General features: G+C 37.5%; 1 protein-coding gene across 4 annotated transcripts in view; it reads left to right on the top strand.

The window, feature by feature from the left end:
- The first annotated feature begins 7,182 nt into the window (after positions 1-7,182).
- LOC125230060 (POU domain, class 6, transcription factor 2) overlaps positions 7,183-22,512 on the top strand; it is a 310,978-nt gene continuing 295,648 nt past the window's right edge. For 3 of the 4 annotated variants that reach the window (XM_048135050.1, XM_048135053.1, XM_048135048.1), the window contains exons 1-2: positions 7,183-7,473; positions 20,434-20,528. The gene's annotated coding sequence lies outside the window, so the exon portion shown is untranslated. Of the gene's footprint in view, positions 7,474-20,433; positions 20,541-22,512 lie in introns of all 4 variants that reach the window. The other variant, XM_048135049.1, reaches the window with a different exon arrangement.

Raw genomic sequence — 22,512 nt, 5'->3', positions numbered from 1 at the left:
AGTCCGGCGCGGGCTTTAGATTACTCTACTAAGTTATCGTGGCCCACAGCATCGAGTTGTCATCTCAAATCTCAATCTGAAGAACCGACGCACCACGATCGCAACCGCATGAATGACCCAATAATTACCAATCCGAAGTAAAACCTAGGATGTAGCCAATCAACGGCGGTAAAAGCCCGAAGAGACCGTAATTATTACATTTCGGTTTTTTTACCGATTGGCGTCACAGGTTTTAATGGTTTTTGGTGGATACTTAGTAAATAGAAATATATAATACTTGATAATACCTACAGTGGAGTCCTATTTATATGACGTGTTAACGGATTATCGATTAACTTTAACTTCCGTTAAATCTACCGAAATGTATCGCTTTAACGATTAACGAAGTTAACTTTTTAAGTAACGGATTAACGATTATCGAAGTTAACTATTTGATTAACGGTGCCCAGCTATGCAAATACTACAGAAAAAAAAACATTTATTGTGCCAAATTCGATATGAGTCTAGAAGCCTATTCTCTTCCATACAATAGGTACACAACTACACATACGTCCTCGGTCTTACGAGTGACGTCACTCGTCCCAAGAGCGTCACATATTACTTGTGCAATCTGCAAGTTTCTGGTGCCGTAGCCGAATGGCATTTCTGGGACACGAAACGCCGCGAAATACCTTTCGCGGTCTGGCTCTGTCGCGCCAATACCCAAGAGCGATTCGTTTCGTGAGCGTTTGTGCCATTCGGCTACGGCACCTGGCCCCGTAGTCGAATGGCATTTCTCCGACGCCAAACGAAAGCGATACGCCGCTGGCTCTGTCGCGCCAATACGCAAGCGCGATAGAGATGGATATCTACTAGCGCTTCGTTTCGTGAGCGTTTCGTGAACGATTGTGCCATTCGGCTAGCCACCCTGGGTACGTAGGTTTCTGCGACGCGAGACGAAAACGAAACGCCGCGAAAGGTAGTCTGGCTCTGTCGCGCCAATACGCAAGGGCAATGGAGACAGATATCTACGAGCGTTTCGTTTCGTGAGCGTTTGGGCCATTCGGGTACGTACTCTGGTTTACTTACTATACAGGGTGTCCCTAAGCCCAACACCAAAATGAAAAGGGTTGATAGGACATCTCATTAGCTATCACATTATGCAAAGGGTATAGCAGGATCTGCAGGATAAGCTAAGAAAAATTGCCCCCAGCGGTTTTGGGTCGAAACTATAATCAAATGATGCCTTTTCAAGGGGTAATACTCTACACAAAGTTTCATCCCTCTGTTACCCCCTGGGGGTGAAAAACACCCGATTAACCACAAAATTGTTTTATTTCTTTTTTCCTAAACTATAAAAGTGACGACTTTCAAATTTTGTACAAACATTAATGGCACTAAAAACTATATATGTAAAAGAAATATGACTCTACTAACCATTTAAATTCATGGAAAAAAAACGGAAACAAATTTTTAATCACCCTATAACAAGTTCAGCTCTTGGTACAAACACCATATTTTTTTTAAATATGAACCAATTTATGTTCTACATCATACAAAAGTTTCATCGACCTAGCCCAGCGGGCCGATTTTTGAGTCTCACGCGTTTGAATTCAGAAAATTGTCACTGAAAATAATAAGCAAGTCACCGTTTTCAACCTACCGGTTGACAAAAGCCAAAGCAAAGTTGAGGTTTTAGTGACAAAATTCCGTATGCGAGATTCAAAAATCGCCCTCCAGAAGGAACATTACGAAAATATTATGAATTGGCTCTTTGGTGCCTACTATTCTCTAACAAACTTCTACTAAGAGCCTTGCATTGGAAATACAACATTGTCTTCTTCTTCTTTGTCGTATCCTTATGGCTGAGGGACGTGACGAATGTGGATGCTCTTCACCAGTTGTCTCCACGCCACTCGATCCTGGGCCCGGTGCATGCTAGCCTGCAAAGTGGTCTTTGTCACAGACGTTATTCTGTCTGCCCAACGCGTGCCCATGCTTCCACTTCTTCGCTTCCTTGCCATGCGACAACATTGTGCAATGTGCACATCGCATTGCTAGAGGTTCTATATCTTTTTCAGTATTTAGGGGTATTAATAAAGGCTGGTTACTTAGACGATTATTTTTTCCGCTACGAATTCGTGAATTTAATTTTAACGTTTATCAGTCATAACAAATTGAACTCGTACCTAATTACAACCTTGTCATTTTGAACGTTGGGTTTACATTTGCTTACTGCTATTACCTGTCCAATTTGAAGTTTACTGTGACAAAGCTTTAAAGTGTTTTACAGTGACATAGCTGTCTATTGGTAAACCTTATTTCGTTGCAGTAATTATTTTATTGAGTGTAGAGTTAAAATTTTTAATTGTATGTACAGAAAATTAAAAATTATATTTAAAAAAATAAACATCAGATTAAAAGATGAATACTCTAGATACGTTTAAAACAAACTAATTTGTCTGCTTGACCTGTATTCCTGTATGTAATACTTAATATTATAACGATGCATGGAAAATCTCAAGCACTAGGGCCACAGTATAAGGATATATCAGTAGTTAATCTCCGGCAGCGGCGGCGCGGTCGTTACTACTGCGCAAGGTCACGCAGGGTTGTACCTGTGCTACTGTCCTACTCGTAGTAACTGTGTATGGCGCTATGCTAGTACCAACGCTCTTTCTACCTTTTTATCTAATAAAGATTCAAGTACGTATTTGTTTCTTAAATACTGACGAAATCATATTTACATAAAATGTTTGAATAGATGTTTGCACAATATTTAAGTAGGTACCAAACTTTCGAGCTAGATAGATCGCAGCATCTACCTAAATGTCGTTACAGATAAATCCTTATTGATTTTAATGTGTCATTCTAGCTTTAAATCTCACTTTTACGCCATTTACGTAAGCAATAATGTACCTAACACTGCAAAAATATAACAACCACTTACTTTTCTGGGTGTCTAGGAATTCTTAAGAATGACATTTCCGCATTTTGAGAACTTTCCATACACCCATAAACACTACAGTAACGAAAATATGTCTTCGGTGCTGACGTCATTTTCTCCCGAACTCAACACGTCAACACAGCGCGCAAACGCGGCCCCGACTGTTCAGCCCAATAATCACCAGTTTCGCATGTTTTCGCCGCATGCGAGGGGTGGGAGGGGGACACACCGCGCGGCGTGAAGTTTGTAAGAAGAGTTATTACTGGTTTTATACTGTGCTAGGGCACGCATGCCTTTATAAATGTGATCAGTGGCCAATAATTAGCTTAGGGCTGGTCGCTCGTTATTAGGAAACGGTCAAAGCGACGGTAACCAAGTTACTGCGTGTTTGTGGCAACCCTAATTTAAGGAGTTTAAATATCGATTACCGTAATGGTTCATGTAAATAAATACTTAGTATTTTAAACGGGACTTAATCACGTATAATTTTAAAACTAACCTCCTTACGTATAAGTAGATTTTAAAATTACCCTTCGACCACGACTTGTGTCTTCTCCGAGACCACAGGGACAACGCCATCCTTGAAACGTCTAAGTATACAGGATGAAATAAAAACCGGCCAAGTGCGAGTCGGACTCGCGCACCGAGGGTTCCGTACAAACCTGCAAGGTTTACAAAGTTCGTTCATTACGACAATCGAGTCATAACTATGGTATTTTTATTGCAAAATGAAATTCATAACATTACAATGGGGAAAGATGGAGGAGCATAAATTTAAGAATATTTTGTAATGTACCTAAAAATTTAAGGTTTTCGGAATTTTTCCTTTATGTGTGCTATAAAACGTTGCTTCATGCCAAATTTCAAGATTCTAGGTCGACTGGAAGTACCCTTTAGGTTTTGATTCCCTTGCGAGTACTTGCGAGTTTCAAAATATGCAGCTTAAATTGCTGTTTCTTTTGATTGCGTTGACATAGAAGTTTGATTTTGTTACAGCTTAAAGGTATTATAGACCTGAGTATTTGGTATGAATTTCAATTTAATACCTCTACGCGTTTATGAGGAAATGGGTAGTAAGGTTAAAATCATTAAAAAAATATATATTATGTGATGTAACTAAAAATTTATGGTTTTCGTAATTTTTCCTTTATCTATGCTATAAGACATTGCTTCGTACCAAATTTCAAGATTCTGAGTTCACGGGAAGCACCCTGTAGGTTTTGATTCCCTTGCAAGTGTCGAAAATTTGCGGCATAAACGGCTGTATCTTTTGATTGCGTTGGCTTAGAAGTTTGATTTTTTCACAGCTTCAAGGGACAGTAGACCTGAGTAATTGATATAAATTTCAGCTTCATACCTCCACGCGTTCCTGAGAAAAAGGGTCTTGACAGACGGACGGACGGACGGACAGACGGACAACAAAGTGATCCTATAAGGGTTCCGGTTTTTCCTTTTGAGGTACGGAACCCTAAAAAAGACCGTTCAAAGTTTTGCATAGTGACTTTTGAGGTCATACTTAATGAATAACTTTCACTATGGGACCTATTCTGAAATGGCGAAAAAAAATTGCCTGTTCTATTAAAATGAGCAGCATCACGACAGAGGATATGTATGAAACAGCTAATTTTTTTTTGCGATTTCAGCATTTAGTCCCATAGTAAATCTTGTTCATTATGACCTCAAAAGTATGCAAAGTTTGATTGGTCCTTTTTATTTTTTTAACCTTGTAAGTAGTTAAGTATAATATACTGTAAAAATAGTTAAGTTTAAATCAGTGTAAATAAAATAATTAAAAGTCACACCAAACTATGCTACTACTAAATAGTAGGTACTAACATTTTTTAATTTAATAAAGAAAAAGAGGGTAAAGATGTTGTATGCCCCGTCATACACTGCCTTTGGGGTAGTGTTTAGATTTTGTTAAAGAAATCTTAGACATTTTGTTGAAAAATTTTTTCAGAGTTGTCCACCCCACTTTATTTTTAGGGTTCCGTAGCCAAAATGGCAAAAACGGAACCCTTATAGTTTCGTCATGTCCGTCTGTCCGTCTGTCCGTCTGTCCGTCTGTCCGTCTGTCACAGCCGATTTACTCGGAAACTATAAGTACTACAGTGATGAAATTTGATGGGAATATGTGTTGTATGAACCGCTACAAAATTATGACACTAAATAGTAAAAAAAAGAATTGGGGGTGGGGCCCCCCATACATGTAACTGAGGGATGAAAATTTTTTTTTCGATGTACATACCCGTGTGGGGTATCAATGGAAAGGTCTTTTAAAATGATATAAAGTTTTCTAAAAAACATTTTTCTTAAAGTGAACGGTTTTTGAGATATCAGCTCTCAAAGTCGTAAAAAGTATGTCCCCCCCTCTATTTTTATAACTACGGGGTATAAAATTCTAAAAAAAATAGAGGTGATGCATGCTAATTAACTCTTTCAACGATTTTTGGTTTGATCAAAGTATCTCTTATAGTTTTTGAGATAATTGACATAATAAGTTTATTATATTTGCTGCTACGGAACCCTTTGTGCGCGAGCCCGACTCGCACTTGGCCGGTTTTTTATTTAGATTTTTTTATGTGGTGTCTATTAAAAATCGCGATCTCTTTCAATACTAACAGGAGAAAAAAAGTGTTTTAAGGCTTTTTCCTCATTCCGATACTATTTTATCAAACATTTTGTATGGCGGTAACGGAATGGAAGGTTTGAAAAATGTATGGAAATTTTGGGACATTTTTTTTCTTCTATCAGGATCGAAAGACCTCGCGATTCTGAGTTTGAATCGCGTAAAAAATACCCATGTTACAAAAAAAATGGCTCATTTACCTATCATGTACCTAATTAAAAATTGTTAATAATTTTATTATTTACACTTTTTCCATATTATTATGTCTTATGCCCCGAATGGACTACAATTTACTTAATGGAGTAATAGTGTCACTACAAATATTTCTACAAAACTAAAGACGTTTAGAAACATGTTAAATTTTTCATCTGGTTTTATGAATTTATGAAAAAAGAAGTTTATAAGTAACTTACAAGCATAATTAATTACTTATCTCGATACTTTCGAGTCTAGATTTGAGAACTCCATCAGTTTTTATGAGACTACTTAAAATAATCTTACCATTTTTTAAGTCTACTTAAATAAGTGTCTTTTAAAAATGACTCCTTTAAATAATGTATTCATCAACATGTTTGTAGAATTTATATTTTTAAAGTATTTCACTTTTTTTTTGAAAAAAAAACATGCAAAAAGATTCTTCATGGTTTCTGATAAAAAAAATCATGCCGACAAAAATGTTTTTCATGTATGCAGACTTTAGATTTAGTTAATAAGTTGATGTTTATATCTTTTTTTTGTAGTTTTATTTTTTTATTTTATCTAACTACTTGTTTTCCTTTTGTTAAGTTAAACCAAATATTTACTACTTCACATAATTAAATAACTATTTATTCGACAACCTTGCAAGAGTATTCCTCATAATATGACAACCACATATGGTCAACGACCTTTCCGAATCTCATAAAACAATAAGGTAAGTGCACCGATAGTCGATTCCGTTTGATTCGGCCGTGCAAGGACGGCGTAATGCATTGTCCGTGCCGTGCACCCCCGAAAATACAGCCGCGAAAAAACGCCACCTCCCAGTAATGTCCCCCCACCGCGCACTAACCTTCTTTTTTTTAATACATAACTTTTTTTCAAGATGCATTTTTACATGTTTCGGTCTAAAACTTTACACACCCAGCGGCAGAGCCGAGAGAAACGGTAACGCCTATCGGCGCACGGATTTCTCGCTCGCGCGCACGTAAAAACGCCGCCGGACGATAGTGGCGCGAGCGAGATGCCCCGCCCGTGCCCCCTGCTGCGTCTTCAACCAAGATTAAGGCTCTATTCCGCTTTCCCGGACGCATATTCTTGATCGAAACGCATCCAAACGTAAATATTGACCGCACTCACCCAAGAAAATGCAACATGCGTAAGAAACTACGCAAAGGAAGCGTCTGATTAGCGTTATTAAAAAGTTGTTTCTGCCGAACGGTACCTCTCACTCTAGCGTCCACTACGAAGGCATTTGCGCCACGACAATTGAGTTGAGTTGAATTGAATTGAGTTGGTTAAACCGTAAAAACTGTGCGGGCGGGCATGGCGCGAGAGAGAGACGAACAAAAGGCGGGTCGGCCGAGAGGCAGCCTTCTTCTCCTCGACTTACGCCGACTCGCGTAGTGAACGTCAGCCGACTGACGTGGCCGGCCGTGTTTGCGTTCGCGCGTTTCACACCCGCTTAAAAAAAAAACATTCCGCGCGTCTTCTGAATTTAAACTTTTTGAAACTGTCTGGGTTTTTTATCGGTGCGGCGCAGTGCATGGATTGATTTGTTACGTTTGAAGACAAGTTGGAAGTATTGCAGTGAAGTATTAGTCGGTGGTATTGGCCGTTGAGACGCTATAAAGTGATGTATCAGCGACCGCCGGGCAATTAGCGCGGACTGCTACGAAAACAGAGCCTTTCGCCTAAACCCCCAAACTCCTGGAACATTGTAAGTGTTGTTAAAACTAAGTAGAGCTTTCGTAGTTTAGAACTTTTTTGAGTAGAAAGACTTTCGAAACTTTCTATAAATCTTTACTTTCAAGAAAACGGCATGAAAAACTTCTTAAGGACTATTTTAACGGAATGTGCCATATAAAAAACCCTAATGGCTCAAAAACCGTTATTAACTAAATTGGAAATTCGAAAATCGAACGCGTGTTGATTGGTGGGATTATTGCGAGAAAATCACTTGTGTAATGAGAGGTGTATCCTGATAATTCGCTGAATTAATATATGTCGAAAATAATGTATTAACTTTCCTGAAATGGTTTATTATATTTTTGAGGTGCGAAAGAGGAAAGTAGCCGTTGGGCGGAGCGTAGAGCCAAACAACCAGCCGATTGGTTCAAATACTTGTGTTGCATTTTCTGTAGGTATTTTTTTTACTTTTTGCACGCGGAAAACTTTTTGCTCAACTTTTTTTGTTTGCGTATCAATTTTCTTTCGATGCGAGGGGTTCGGGTGATTCGACTGAGCACGTGTGATTTATAAGAATGTGAGTGTGTATACAGGGTGGATCAAAAATGAGTTCTGAAAGACAATAGGTAATATACTGAATATGAAAAACTGATTATTATTAGATTGTAATCTTTAATAAGATAACTATTTTTGCGCTTGTTTATTTACAGAAAATTTGAACAACAAATGTTTTAATAATTGAGATTTTAATGTTAAACTGACCTATTGTAAAATACATACCTACCTGTCAGAAATTACCACTTATTTATTTTTCAATCTACTTTTGGGCCACCCTGTATAATCGAAATGCATCGTCATTGTATCTTAGTAGTAGTTGTAAACATAGTTAAAATACGTTTTTAGTTTAATACTTACATTTATGGTTTATAATTATAAAATTATATTAAAGAACCAATACAAGAATCTATATCTGTAATTAAAATAGAAAATTAGAAACACACTTTACAACCTTGTTCAGACAGATATCAATTTAACTAATAAATAATACCAAGTCAGATTTAAGACAAAATTGATGACTCGAAATGGCTTAAATTATATAAAATTCCATTATTATCCTAAGTTGAAAATTCGTACAGTTACCGGCATAGCATAAGTGATGATTTCTGTACCTTGTTGATTTTAATCGCTTGATATTTTCGTATAACATTTCAAACGACGTTAAAGTTACAAGGTACAGTCTACAAAAATCATCACTAATTTATGCCGGTGACTGTACTAAATTTGTTTAGAGTAGTGACCTTCCTTTCCCATTAAACAAGCTTAAATTTTTGTGACTAACTCTCCACAATCCATCCACCCATCCTGCCCCACGTGTCCCTATATTGTTATTAAAATCAAACCTATCACTGTAGGCCAGTGGTGTGCAAAGTACGGCCCACGGGCCAAATCCGGCCCAAAAAAGGATGTTATCGGCCCTACACCGGTCCTTGAAAATAAGGTGTGATATGGCTGTAGTAAGAATGCATTTTTGGTATATTTAATCTGGCCCTCCTTTAAATTCCTTCAAATTTAAGCAAGCCCCCAATGGAAAGAGTTTCCCCACTGTTGTACCCTTTTGTCATTTTCTCCGTTTTGTATATTTGTGACTTTTCTAAGATTATTTTCTACACTGCAACATAAATTAAAAGCCAAAGAGCTATGGAGCGCAGCATATTAGGTGTAAAGTTAAGGGACCGGGTCCGAAACACCACGCTGCGCTCTAAGACTCAAATAATAGACGTAGCTCAAAAAGCGGCTAAGCTAAAATGGGACTGGGCTGGCCACGTCTGCCGAATGCCGGACGACTTGTGGGCCAAGATAACCACGGAATGGGAGCCCCACGAGTCAAACCGGGGAACCGGCAGACCACGTCGGCGATGGCGGGATAACTTGGACTCCTTTTTGAAATATTGGCCAGATGTTGCTCCAAACAGGGAGGAGTGGAAAAAGAGGGGGGAGGCCTTTGCCCCGCAGTGGGACACATTAGGCTCTAAATAATAAAATAATAATAACATAAATTAAAAAATAAGTGAAGGGATACTTTCTTCATAACCGTCACATTTAGGGTTGCCAACTTTTTGCGCTCCAAATAAAGTATTTCTTATCTGATGGTACAAAATCATAAACTACATGGCATAAAATAAAATACTGTTTTGGAATTTCATGTGTTGCTTAAAAATATGTAGCATGTTAAAATTTAATGAAGTATTTTGGTGTAGGTACATTATGCACACTGTAATAGTTATTTGTTAAATTGTTTAGCCGAGTAATTGAAAAACAGCAAGCTAAAACCACGAGCGAAGCGAGTGGTTCGTGAATAGAATCCTGAACTTGTGAGTTTTTTAACACACGAGAAGTAAAATACATTTGCACCCGAGTGTAACACAAAACTTTTCCTCTCACTATAGTACAATATTACTAGATTCACCTACTTTTATCAATTTTAAAGCAATTAATTTGACTTTATTCAAGGTCAAATTACTTTACCCACTAGTGGATAAAATGCACCCGGTATTAAAGGACAAAACACGTGTTTCCGAGCTAGTGAGGGGAAAAATATAAAGTATACAAAGCTAAAAAAGTACAATACTTTATAATAAAAATAAAGTACAGGTGCCAATCCTAGTCACATTCTTGACGTTACCTGCTTAAACATTGCAACAATTTTGCATGAAAATTATTTACATCCATTATATTAAATTTATGATACTTTGCAAGTAACTATCTGGAAACTTTAAATAAAAGTAATTATTTATGATCTAACTGTTTTTAATTAATAGTTAATTGATTTATCAATTATGTGATAATCAATAAATTCTGATGAATAATTCATTTAGTAACACCACGTGACACAAACTATTTCATTTAATAATAATTGATATCCATACTAATATTATAAAATGGGAAGGTGTGTGTATGTCTGTTTGTTTGTCCGTCTTTCCCGGCAAAACGGAGCGACGAATTGACGTGATTTTTTAAGTGGAAATAGTTCTTGGATGGAGAGTGACATAGGTTATTTTTTGTCTCTTTTTAACGCGAGCAAAGCCGTGGGCAAAAGCTTGTTCTACCATAAAGTAAATAAAAATGCCTGTTTTTCTTCTAAACTGATGCATAAAATATTTTTTTAAATAGAGCCAGCTTTATCGTAAAAGACCCAACTGTAGTCCAAAATGTCACTAATTTGGTATATTAACCTACCTTTTAACAGGAAATACAAAAATAGTTATTTGTTATACAAGGGGGCAAAGTTGTATTTTAACGCCGAGTGTGGAATTGAAAAACGAGCAAGTGAAAGGATTCTATAGTTGAACCACGAGCGAAGCGAGTGGTTCAAATAAAATCCTGAACTTGCGAGTTTTTTATAAAATACATTTGCACCTGAGTAACACAAAACTTTTCCCCTCACTATAGCGAGGAAACTACAACGCAAAAAAATGCGTTTATCACTGCTTCCAGTAGTTCCACAGGTGGTAAATCATCTTTATTACTAGCTTCACCTACTTTCATCAATTTTAAAGCAGTTAATTTGACTTTATTCAAGGTCAAATTACTTTACCCACTAGTGGATAAAATGCGTTTTTACCCGCTGGTATTAAAGGACAAAACACGTGTTTCCGAGCTAGTGAGGGGAAAAATGTATTCAAGCCTCATTGCCATTATCATGCTACATTCCTAAAAAATATGTACAAGAAGAAATAATAAATTAAATACCATTGTATTTAATGAAACCGGTGCTCTATAAAGCGTTAAACGTATAGTATATATTTTCAGGTGATCATATTATTTAAATTGTTTATTTCGATGTTCGAATATTACTCTAATAAATAAAAAAATAACGTGTGAAAACAGACAATTTATATTATCGTCACAAATCTATGAATATTTTAATTATATTACATGAAAAATATAAATATCATCTTTACTAATTCAGATCAGGGGGCCGATTTTTGAGTCTCACTGTCACTAAAATACCGGTTGAAAACGGTGACTTGCTTATTATTTTCAGTGACAATTTTCTGAATTCGAACGCGCGAGACTCAAAAATCGGCCCGCAGGCCCCGTAGCCAAACGCCGCAGAAATGCAGTCTGGCTCTGTCGCGCCAATACGCAAGAGCGATAGATATAGATAGCTACGAATGAGATATTATCGTGAGCGTTTGTGCATTTGGCTACGCACACAGGGCTGTATCAACCCCTTAGAGTAGGGCAAAAAACACATTTTGTCACCCCATTTTATCCCCAGACCAATGCCCTCGAGAGTCGAGTGCTTCCGGCATATAGGTTGTTATGATAATATCAAAAGTTAACTTAATATCAATAGTTTTATAAATTGAAATAGATCCGACCCGGGTCTATAAACAACGCGGGTATAAAAAACGGCAAGGCCCACACCCGCCACTAGTGGTAAAGACGTTAGCCGCGTAAGCTGAAGACCCGGGTTCGATTCCCGGCTCGGCCACCAGTGGGCCTTGCCGTTTTTTCTTTCGTGTATGTATGATATCTATTTCAATTTATAATTTATATATATAGTAGTGTGACTACTTGAAAAAAAGAACAAATCAAAAAATATTCAATAAAATAATTTGATTTGTTCCCTAGTTGTATCAATAGTTTTTATTTTTTTTTAAAGACTTATATTGACCGGGATATGAACCATGATTACCTTTTTGATTTTTATTGAGGTCTGATGATTTATTTGAGGTTTCGTTTTATAGCAGTAAACAACTCTTTAGATGGCATTGTAGGGCAAAACAGAAATTGTATCACCCTTATGCGCCCTCAGTAGCCCAATGGCCCAACGGTGCATATATGATATATATACAGGGTGTCCCATAAATGACACGTCACAGTGAGACACTGGCGGTAGAGCAGCCCGAGAGGGTTCCAACCAATCTTACATGACCCCGTATAAGTAGCACCGTTTTCAAGTTATTGGTAATTTAAGCTTTTTCGTGAATTTTGACCATTTTTAACATTCTTAGACTCTGTGTGCACTTAGAAAGCCCTCGAAATGAGTATGTGTACGGAACCATGAATAGTTCTGTTAAAAAGGATGACAAAGAGACATTTCATCTAAAACCGACGTGAAATGTAAAAAACAATGAATTGATTAAAATTTTATTCGCAGCGAAACATCAATCTGAAGTGAAAAAAAAATACTTAAAAGGTAACAAAAGAATAACGCTATGGTATTAACCATTTTATTCAGATTCCAAAATGGTATAAAACATGCACCTTTCTGCCATAAAATGATGAATTACTATCATCTTTCGAATGCCTCGTAAGCTACCGACATACGTACAAGTAAAATAGTTCTAACATTAACCGAATGTAATAGAAAAAAAACCTGAAGTTTCTCCTGATTCTTAAAGAAAAAAATATTACCTCTTGATGCAGCTATAGGTTATTTCTAACCAGCATTTTAGATCTCATTGTAGAACATAGGTCATATCTTGTCACCCTCATTTCACCCCCCCACTGTAGCCCAACACCCTCAGGGCCACTTGCACCAACGAAAATGGAGGGTTAACCCGGGGGATAACCTACCATTTTATATGGAATTTGACAGATGACAGCCCACTAACCCTGAGTTAAGCGGTTATAGACAGCGGTTGTACAGTACGCGTATAGTGCGTACAGTGTATAGGAAAAGGTCAATGCACAAAATTGCTGCTTTTTTATAAATCTTTCTTAAAATAGTTTTATCTGACTTTAAAAGTAAAAAGTAATTCAATAAATTTCTAGCCCAGACCTAAAATTTACCGTTATGCCAATTGTAAACATAACCTAAAAATGTCTCAAAATCAACTTAGTTCAAACACTAATACAAACTAGTACTAAACGGCCCTAGTGATCATTGTTGGGCCAAAGGTTTGTCACCCCATGCACTACCTTAATGCCCTCAAGGGTGCGTATAGGATAGATATAATAGATATATATTTGCTTCCGGTATTGGTAAGAGGATAGGTTTAATGTGCAAGAGAATCCGTACAATGATTATGCATTATTATCATTATTTATTAATGAAAAGTGCACCTGAGCAATTGTAAGAAGTAGTTATTAAACGAGATTAGATTAAAATACTTAGTTAATAATTACAGTAGAACCCGGTTAAAACGATCACGTTTAATACGATTTCCCGCATTATACGCCATTTTACGCCGGTCCCTACAATTTGAGACTTGTTTTCAGACATTTTTTCACGGTTAATACGACTCGCGTCCCCGCTTAATACACCATCTAAAACCACTCACCTTGCATTACTTTACAACTTTATTTATGCGGGTGACAATAATCGGAACTAACTGTACTGTACTAATTACGCGATTCTGGCGACACCGCCACCCGTAAAGATTAATTTGTAATTTGTCGTCCTAACTCAGCGGTTAGTGCGATAGTTCGTACCTACCTACATACACTTCGCTCATTATCACTGCTGCGGTGTTGAGTGTCGGTGTTGAGTCTCTGAATTCTTTGTCCCATCTTTGGTTCAGTGATGTCAAAAATAAGAAGAAAAACATTAATGCTCCAAGAAAAAGTAACCATATTAAAAGTTTACGATGAAAAATCACAATTTTTTCTCGTTTAATACGATTTCCCGTATAATACGCTTTTTTGGCTGGATCCCCTCAGAATCGTTTTAAGCGGGTTCTACTGTACTAGGTTTGCTATGCGAGAAAAGTATAACGAATAAATGTGGAAAGAATTAACGGGAGAGGGAAACCGATGAAAAGGTGGATGGACTGTGTGAGACCTGGCCCTGTAGCTGACTGGCATTTCTGCGACGCCAAACGCCGTAGAAATGCAGTCTGGCTCTGTCGCGCCAACGCCAATAGGTAAGAGCGATAGAGATAGATTGCATTAATGCCATTCGGCTACGGGGCCTGATATGAAACCAAAGCAAGTGAATGATGAGATGACGGACGATAGAGAGGTAGAGAGGAATCTAGACTGCACCTACCCCAAATGACTAGTATAAAGGCATGCGAATGGTGATGATTTGATCGCAATAGATCAGAAATCTTTCTCGATAAAAAAATGGTCGCAGTGACACATAAGGCGCTATGAAGCCTTATTTAGCCCCTAACAAAGAAGATGGCGATGATGCATTTAGGACAAAAAATATTGTTAAATTAAGTTAATTCAGGATTTTGGGGTACTGAATATGCTCTACTAATGTTGCAATTAGTGATGTGCAAGTTGCGGAAACTTCCCAAAAAATCTTAAATTTCTTGAAAAATTCACGAAAAATAAAGGGAATTTAAATTTATGATATGGAAAGCTTCCATCCATACAATTGCCCATACAAAGTATGGAAAGTTTCCGAAGTTTTCCTATGTGAAAATTTCAGAATTTTGGAAAGTTTCGGTCGGCACATCAGTTAGTTGCAATTCATGGACAATAAGGGTTTGGCAAAAGTAGAAACGTTTCCTACATTACGCCAAGAAATGTTTTTATATTTAGTTAAAAAAGATATCATTAAAATTAAATTTTCTACAGCAATGTTACGGTCTATAAAAATACCACCCTCTCACACTTTTTTTACATTTTTTAGGATTTGTTGGTTCCTACAAGAATAACTAAAAACCAATTATCAATGCATACTAAAATATTAAATTAATGCTAGTTTATTCGTATGTTTGACTACTCAAAATTTTGATGGGGTTTATTCGGATTTAAACACCGACAGATTAAACCATATCTAATCCAGACCAAATATCACAAAAACTATTTGAATCAATTCACGCAATTGTTTAATGTCATGGCATTTGAACAAACATGATAACAAAATGTGTATATTATAAATGTCATTTTTTGTTGAAAATACATTGACTTTTCCACACTTCCAAAGCGGCGCAAAGTTGACATAGACAGACTACACAATTACCCAATTGTCAAAGTTGCCTAAAAGTGGAACTCTAATCAATTTTATCTTAACTAACTGCAATTATCAATTGAAAATAATCACGCATTTAGACACGGGTCATTATCAATTCATTTGAGACTAAATAGAAAATTACTGTGGTTTTTCATAGAACGGAAAAGTTAGGTTGCGGTTTTTGCTCTAAATGTTTTTAAAACGGTAAAAATATGAATTTTATTTCAAGATAAAATATGCACATATTGTAAATTCATAAATTATAAACTGGAAACAGTTTTATCAGTTCACAAGTAAAAATATGTATTTCTAAATATTACCCAGTAAACAAGATCAATTACGCATAATTATTTAAACTAAAACTAATCATAATCATATTTATTTATTTATTAGCATCAATTTAAAAATAGTCAATTATTTTAAATGTCAATATTTAGAGAGCTTAGCCAGTCAGTGTGAGATGCAGCAAGTCATATTTGTTATTAGTTATTACAATTAAATAATATATTAAATGAACCTTTGAGGCTATCAAGGGTGCTGACGGCATTTCCTCGTTGTATCGCAATTCTGATAGGTTCGTTGTTCGAGACTGTCGCCAGGTCAACAATTTTGTCAATCAGACGCTTCGCGATTTCTGCAAAAAATAATGTGACAGATGGGCAGAGTCGTACCCATAAGGGTTTCTTTTGTACCTTTTTGGTACGGAACCCTAAAAAAACTGAGACCCAATGGACCTAGAGTTTTGCTAGATTAAATCCATAGATACTAATATTATAAATGGGAAAGTGTGTGTGTCTGTTTGTTTGTCCGACTTTCACGGCAAAACGGAGCGACGAATTCACGTGATTTTTGAAGTGGAGATAGGCGAAGGGATGGAGAGTGATATAGGCTACTTTTTGTCTCTTTCTAACGCGAGCGAAGCCGCAGGAAAAAGCTAATAGTTGATAAGTAAGACATTTCTTTCATTAACCACAACCCAATATATTCACATGTTCAAAATCGTGACTCAGTGATATCTCGACTCATTGGTATGAATCAGTCATTTTAATTGATGCTCATCATTATGACATAGTTAAAGGTTAATCAGAGTAATCAGACATTCTTTATGTATATTATATTTATTATTATTTTATTTATTGTATTTTATTTGTCTTTTCCAGTTCTCGGGACCATGGGGTCCCGGATTTTTGGGAGGCGTGCGTGGGGCCGAAGCCAACAGCGCAGAGGCCCTTTAAGACAGTTTAATTTAAAGTAATGTGACACTAGCCGGCGATTGTCCCTGTCCGCACTATAGAATGCACCCAAGGACAAGCCCCGGTTAGTGTAAAATTATTGCAATGAAAAGAAACAAATTATACTGGGCTATTGGGTTGAAATGTTTGTGTGCTAGTGACCGGTCTATGGAAAGGTCTATGGCACCTGCCTTGATCATATGTTTTAAAAACACGAAAAAATAGGCAGGCGGTGACTCGCCAACTCACTATATGGGTCCCCGAAAACGGCCGCTCGCACGGAGCGACAAGGGGACAACATAGCGTGAGCGGCTCAGGGTGTGGAGAGGTGTGCGCCGCTTTCTACCCAGTCTGTACGAAACAGCCACTGTGCCAACTCGCGTCTTATGCATATTTCACTTCCACCCTGCGAGCATATAGCTCTGGCACCCCACTCTGGACGGCCGGTTAAGGCAAGCCAGAGGTGAGAATCCTGCGGCCCCTGCTCAGTGTTCACTCCGGCCGGCCAGTGAAGGCAAGCCGGAGGGAGTGGCCTGACCGACTCTCGGGGGCATGGGACCCAAGGGACGTCACTTCCCATTTTTATTATTATTATGTGTATTATATTTCGAGGAAATTCAATAAGTACCTATCCTATTTTTCATGTATACATATTTTTTGCAAAACTCGTAGTTAAACCTGGTTATAACGATTTTTGTAATACTAGTAGAAACTTTAGGTGCATTCGTTTCATTATAAGTAAAATTAAATTAATTTAGATTTATATCTTCAAATAATAACCAGATTTTTCGTGAATGAACGGTACAACCAATAAGTAGTTTTAAAAAGGAAGTAGGTAAGTTGTGCATGGTTATGATTTTAATCTGTAGAAATAAAGGATGAAACGGTACCTTTTTGTAGGTCTTTGAGCAGCTAGTGGTTGAACAATGAGAAGAAATCTGAATGGTATTGAATGTTTTGGTACATAAGTACCTACATATGTAATATATCTTCGACTGTGAATCACTCGTGCAATGAATGATCATTAATAATGTTTCCTTAAAGATACGAACTAAAAGTGTATGTGTGTGAGTGCTTCCAAATGGTAATTATTTACCTATTGCCTATTGCATTATATTTCCTGTTTTTGTTTATACTTAATGTAAGTACTGACCTATAACATAACTGCATTTTATACAACATGTAAGATACAAACTCTTTGCTTAGTGCTATGATTTTTGTGGGGTTTGATAGTTCTTTGATGCAAAAGATAATTTGGATGCTAACGAATAAAATAAGAAACAAGTGAAACGTATGCCCGCCTTCATGAATAAATTTGACAGAGGCATAATATAAAATCTTATTGAGAGGATCTAAGTAGGTAGTGTTATGACGAATTGAATCATAGAAGCAAATGGTCCATCTAATAAAGATACGCGCCAGTCTTATTAAATGCTACATTCCATCTTAATCGCGCTACTAACTACTCAAAATTAAACATGGCCACTGATGTCACCTCAACGAATACAAAGGAATTGAAGAGTGTTCTACGTTCCAAATTCAAATTGAACATCTCGCTATTTTACGACATACACGGGATCTGACAACTTTTATAACCGTCCAAACAATTACATCTAATCAGGCTTTATCTCCTGCACCACTCCCGCACGACCTAACTAAACGGGTGCGAAAGAGATGAGTATAAAGACTTAGCTTCGCACATCAATGTCTAATTGCTTTTATTATTTTAAGGCATCGTAATCATTATGGCTGGCAATAAAAATTGTAATTACTTCTCATTAGTTCAATTAAGAATTTTCTAGATACGGTGTCAGTTGATATGTTGATTGCTACAGCATTGTCTCGTGAAAGTACACTTTTATTGATATCTTTCGTTATTCTCTGTGAAATGGGTGAATTCGGTAATCAATTTTTATGATCGCTGATCAGATACGCCTCGTAAAAGTTTAATTTTGATGTTCGTAACGAAATTCGTAATTAAAATGATGAATCTTAAGTTGCTTAATACCGTTATGATGTTTATGTGATGTGCAGTACCCTTTCACGTGGCTTTTGATATCTAAAAAGTTCCGACACGAAATTTTTAATTATAAAATTACAATTTTACAACAGAATTGATTCATTTTAATACTACCTATAGGCTACGGTACGTGTTTGCTTACCATCAGGCGGGACGTATACTTGTTTGCTACCATATGATATCATTAAAAAAAGCTGTTTTGACAGTAAGTATTTAAAATTTGCTTGTGCCACTTTTTACACAATTTTCCAAATAAGCATCCTCATTTACAAAATCAAAACACAATCTTAAACTTTCCCAAAAACAAAACGCGTCGAAACAAATTTGAAAAAGGAACATCTTACAAAAACACAAACTTACAAGTAGCACGCCAAAGCGCCGTACTGCAGCGACAAAGAGTCTACATTCGCATAATCAGCGGCACGGATAAATTGGCACTTGGAGGGAAAGTTCGCCGGTTCGTTCCACGCACGTGGTGGCCACGTGGAAAACCCCGCCTTTTCTAACGGGACAAAGAAAGAAGGCTTGTGTTGTGGGTACTCAGACAACGATGTCTGACGTTCCGTTGTTGTACGTTTCATTCTGCTTTTAAAGTTTATTATGACGCAGAGTGGCAAATTCTCCATAAAACGCTCTGGACTATTTCTTCCTGGGTTTTAAAGCTAGAGCAAAAATTTTTTTAAATACAGATTATGTTTTTTATCTTTTCGGACTTTTTGCTTTTTTGACATATTTTTTAGAGCTTATCAATAATTTCCAAAAGTAGTAAAGCCTGACCAGAAATATATGACTACGCGCCATGTTGCGGAATTTCACTAGAACTATTTTTTTCATACTAAACTGAACTGTCACCCCATACATTAGAATAACAGCGCCCTCCTGACAATAGTCATATATTTCTGGTCAAGCTTTTAAAAAACAATGTGTGACTGTTCAAACTTCATAACAATTAGTAAAAAAAAAAGGTTGACACAGTTTATTCAGATTCTTAAATTTCGTTCCGATTGCGTAAGTTTTGGAGGACAGTTGAGAGCGGCATCTCGATTTTAACCTGAGTTGTCGCTTTCTTTCGAACGATGATTTTTTGCACAGACGAACGCACATTTCTTTTCTATAAATCTATTTTTAACTGAAATTATAGTTTGTGTCAATGTGTGTGCCCAGCCCAGGCTCCAGGGGATCACATGGCCAATTTGTAAGGCCAATCTAGGCTCCAGGGGAGAGTCATGTCCCCCATGACCTCTCCCCCGTAGTCAGGCATAGTTATCTCTCTGCTTGCCTTTATACATGTGATATCAGTTGGATAAAACACTGCCAGTGTTACCCAAGACATAAAAAAACAGTCTTTATCCCCCGATGTAAAACCGACGAGGTGTTATAAGTTTGACGTTTCTGTCTGTGGCATCGTAGCTTTCGAACGAATTAACCGATTTAGGTTTCGTTTTTTTTTTGAAAGCTGAAGTAGTCGGGATTGTTCTTAGCCAATTCAGTCATTTTTGATTAAAATCTGTCAAAACGTCGGTTTTTTTGAAGATTTAAATCTTGTATCGTGTTTATCAAGTCATCATCATCCTCCTTGCGTTATCCCGGTATTTGCCACGGCTCATGGGAGCCGGGGTCCGCTTTGACCAAGCGCGGATCCAGCTTCGTGCCCAGGGGGGGGGGGGGTCACGTGGTAAAGGCCCGGGGCCCCAGGGGGGGTCACGTGGTCTATTTGTATGGCCAACTTAGCCCCCCCCCCTGGATCCGCGCATGGCTTTGACAACGCCGCTTATCGTGGTTATCAAGCGTGTATCTTAATTTTTTATTAATTGTCCACAGTCGTTGCGGCAGTTTGTAGCAGGCCAGCAAGCTGTTTTACCCCTACCTGAAGACGTCTTCCCTCCACAGGGACTTCCTCTTCGCCAGCGGCTCCGGTAAGTGCCAAGGTAGAACGCTTTCCTTTACTTATTACAGTCAACAGGCAACGACAGCCCTGAGCAGGCTACTAATCTGTTTTAATAGCAGGCTGTTTTATGGCCAGTCTGTGTCAACAGCAGGCCCCGACCTGGTATCAATCTGTTTTATGGCAGTGTAGAAGGCTGGCTCTTCTACGCTAGTGGCTCCGGTAAGTGCTAAGGTAGATGGCTTTCCTTCACTAATTACAGTCAACAGGCAACGACAGCCCCGACCTGGCTATCAATCTGTTTTATGGCAGTGTAGAAGGCCGGTAACCTGGCTTATCTTCACTAGTGGCTCCGGTAAGTGCCAAGGTAGAACGCTTTCCTTTACTAATTACAGTCAACAGGCAACGACAGCCCCGAGCAGGCTACTAATCTGTTTTATGACAGTCTAGTAGCAGGCCGGTAACCTGGCTTTCTTCGCTAGTGGCTCCGGTAAGTGCTAAGGTAGAACGCTTTCCTTTACTAATTACAGTCAACAGGCAACGACAGCCCTGAGCTGGCTATCAATCTGTTTTATGGCAGTGTAGAAGGCCGTAACCTGGCTTCCCTTCGTTAGTGGCTCCGGTAAGTGCTAAGGTAGGTGGCTTTCCTTCACTAATTACAGTCAACAGGCAACGACAGCCCTGAGTTTTATGGCAGTCTGCAGCAGGCCGGTAATCTGGCTCTTCTTCGCTAGTGGCTCCGGTAAGTGCTAAGGTAGAACGCTTTCCTATACTAATTACAGTCAACGACAGTCCAGAGCAGGCAACCAAGCTGTGGTATGTCAGTCTGTAGCAGGCCGGAATAGGCCAGTAACCTCTGTTGCTCTTTGCCAGGAAGAACTTTCCTTATTTTTCTTCGTAAATTTCAGTCAACAGCAAAGAGTATAATTTTTTACAGCAAAGTACCATAAGAGTATAATTTTATAAACTTTTACTATATCATTTGGCTTATTCTGCAACCAAATTTTGGTAAATGTACCATAAGTATGGTATCCCTATGAAACGAACAAAAACCAGCAATATTAACTATTTATACTATAGTTATTTCTTTTTTGATCAAGATAAGATACAAATTTTCCACTTTTCAAAACTAGTGTTGCTACTTTTTCAAATTTCATTTTGGTTGACGGTTACTTAATTTCAAACAATGCTTTTTTTACCAATAACTTGTCAACCACAAGTACCACCTTAGGTACTAGGATTTCAAATGACGTACAATCTCCGATCACTGCTAATTTATTATATAAAATAATTGCCATACAATTATTACCAATCCCCTGAAGCAACAAAAAAGAAAACCGTGTTAAACGCCTCGAAAACTAGAAACCGAGAACACACACATGTTTAACATAATAATAACTTCGATGCATAAATTATGAGAATCATAATTATGGCCTCGCATCTGAATTATCAGAAGATACTTATACATGGTGTAACATAAGGGAACTTAATAGATTTAACAGAGTATTCTTGATCACAACTAACGAGTAAAATATTTTTAAATTAAAGGAAAAATGGAGGCTTCCGTGGCGCAGTTGGAAGCGTGATGGGCCCGGCTAGTTTGAGTCCTGCCGGAGGTGTGAATTTTTCCATTTTTCCTTATCAAGGAAAAGTTACTCCCTGAATTAATTATGATTTTTTTCCTGACGCTAGTTTAAGAACACCCGCAAATAGTGCTCACGTCTGAGTGAGCTGAGCTCAATTTTGTATACTTTAGGCTGCTAAAATTGATGCTGTCGCATTACTTATATCCTAAACTAAAAATTCAGTAGTTTACATGTGTGTTATCATGCTACTAAAATACAATAAATGGAAGTTAAACGACATCAATATTTGTCTAAAAATACTTCAAATCAAATGGCAATTACTTCGAAAACCTTTTAGGCAAACAAAAGGCTTTCTTGATAATTATAAACTTTAAGTATGTGTATGCAAAATTGTGTGTAATACAAATCAGGAAACACTTCCAATTTTAG

Source organism: Leguminivora glycinivorella, chromosome 10 (genome assembly GCF_023078275.1).
Source record: "Leguminivora glycinivorella isolate SPB_JAAS2020 chromosome 10, LegGlyc_1.1, whole genome shotgun sequence".
Lineage (NCBI taxonomy): Eukaryota > Metazoa > Arthropoda > Insecta > Lepidoptera > Tortricidae > Leguminivora > Leguminivora glycinivorella.
Note: the sequence above shows the minus strand (reverse complement) of the source record. Positions and strands in the feature narration are given on the sequence as shown.